Here is a 2,500-nt window from a genome sequence, read left to right as displayed (position 1 = left end):
TAAGGGTACAACTACAACTATGAAGAATTGACTGATAGTTAAGATATACTGGGTCTAAGATTCAATTTACCAAAATTAACATGGATAAAACAAAGAAAACACCAATGTCAAATATCTTAACAAAATAAACATATTGAAGAAATATTCTCATATAAATGGGGAGGAAAATGAGAATCTCTGGTAATTTTTTTTTAAATATTTATGTAAAACCAAAAACAGCACCCCCCCCCAAAAAAAAAAAAAAAATTATTATATATATATATATATATATATATATATATATATATATATATATATATATATATATATATATATATGAAAATCCAGGAATAAGAGTCATAACCAAAACCTGTTTAATAGAAAAAGATAAATTTAATAGAAATAATTACACAGATTTAATCAAGTGCCTGGGGCCTAACTCTGTGTCAAAACCGATTTACAATTAAAATAATTAAAGTTAAAAGATAGTGATGATAATAAGATGGTCACATTAGGAACCAAGATAAATTATAAACGTAAATGTGAATCTGAATATCACACAGATCAAATCATAGATCCTAATTTGATCATAGGGGATTTCAATGCTCACGACCGATACTGGAATACAAAAATATTATCATAAACAAATCAATATAACAGGTGAAACTATAATAAAATGGATAAGCTAGAACAATTTAATACTACTACAATGAACCTGATAACTAGAATTGACCCCAAAACTGCAAAAGAATCAACTATAGATCTTGTATTTGGATCACCAACTCTAAGCCATTTACAGATAAAAACAACACTTCATAGACAGTGATCATTTGCCAATAATAATGAAAGATAAAACATATAAATATAACCATCTATTAGAGAAAAAGTGGCACTAAACCAAAGGATGGATGGATGGATATTCAATAAGATGTAAATAATAGAGAGATAGAAAACTGAACAGTTCTTGAAAAAACTTCAGAATTACTAAAAAATACTGCACTAAAATATTTTCTGTTGGGAACACAAACCCAAAATAGCCATGGTGGAGTAGAGAATGTAATGACATCATAAAATAAAAATATAAAGCTTTAATGGAGAAAAAACAACAACTAGAAACCCAATTAGCATATGAAAAACTATAAGCAAGGGCTAGATTCATAATAACACAACATGAAAGGAAATCTTGAGGAAAGTTCTGTGCCCCATTGAGTAAAAAAAAACTCTAAGAAATATACGGAATTCCTTTTAAGGAATTATCTGGCAAAACAAGCTTAATAGAATATCTATTAATAGAAAATTGTTTGCCACTAACATACATAACACACAAACTGGGAAATGTTTAAACAATCTATGAAAAACTGTAATTAGTACCAAAAACAAAAAATTCTGTCAGACTTAGAAAAAGAGACTATCAAATCTGCAAAATACAAATGAAATGAATAAAGAATCATAATCAGTGATAGAGAATGCAAAAAAAAGCCTTTGGCCCAGATTAAATTCCATACAAATTTTATAAGAATTTCCCAAACATATTTGGATCAATATCAGTCTAAACTCACACTGGATCAGAGGAGAATACTGAGACTCACTAAAAGATGTAATAATAAACTCTATAATAAAACCAGGAATTTTTTTTCTCAGAAATTCTCATACAGATTTAAAAGCAGAATTTCATGCATTGGTAAAATACACAAAAACATAATAGTAATGATTAATATGGTGGCTAGAACATAATACAAGCTAGATAAAGATTTAATAGGATTTAGACATAATAGATCTCAAAATCATAAAATTCTAGGCTGACACAAGAACCAACTTAAACTAGAAAAAACTTCAAATGCAATAACAAATATATCCTCAATACCCCCATGGTATGATATATCAGAGAACATATAAACCAACATTATGGACAATATAACAAATACCAAAAATTAATAAATACAACTTATAAAAAAACTATAATAGAATTTTAATTAACGGAACAAAGATAAAGAAAACAGAATCAACCTCAGCAGCAATTTTTTTTTCCAAAATAAAAATATAACAACTCCAAAAAAATCAACTGCCACATCAACAGCTAAGGTCCTTAGCAATTAACACAGTAATATTAAGGCTCATAATAATCACTACAATTAATACAATTAAACTACAGTCAAATCACATATGAAATACAAACACAAATACATTTTCTCTCAGCACAAAAACAAAAGAGAATGATTCCGTGGATTCCAACATACAATACTATAAGGGGAAATGAAATTGCCGATCTAGCTGCCAAGAAAGCCTACTAAATAAATAGTCTTTTGCTCATTCTAATACAAATTCAAGAGTTTGAAAAGAAATATTTAGAAAAGTTTCTTCCCTATATCGAAAAATGTTACAGGCTTGAAGTTGGTGTGCTCAGTGAAAACTGGCATGTGAAGAAGAACCTTTTAAATCCTTTTGGTATCTGAGAGTAATGCACCCTGCAGAGTGGAAGTCCCAAAACCAGGCTATCATGTGAATCCAAAATTCCAAACTT

At 28.5% G+C, this 2,500-nt stretch overlaps 1 protein-coding gene across 2 annotated transcripts in view; it reads right to left on the bottom strand.

Annotated features, from left to right (window-relative positions):
• Positions 1–2,500, bottom strand: part of LOC125033698 (DNA cross-link repair protein SNM1-like) — a 21,833-nt gene that overhangs the window by 17,439 nt on the left and 1,894 nt on the right. The gene's annotated exons all lie outside the window — the stretch shown is intronic.

This window comes from Penaeus chinensis, chromosome 16 (genome assembly GCF_019202785.1).
Source record: "Penaeus chinensis breed Huanghai No. 1 chromosome 16, ASM1920278v2, whole genome shotgun sequence".
Lineage (NCBI taxonomy): Eukaryota > Metazoa > Arthropoda > Malacostraca > Decapoda > Penaeidae > Penaeus > Penaeus chinensis.
This window is presented reverse-complemented; position numbering and strand designations above follow the sequence as displayed.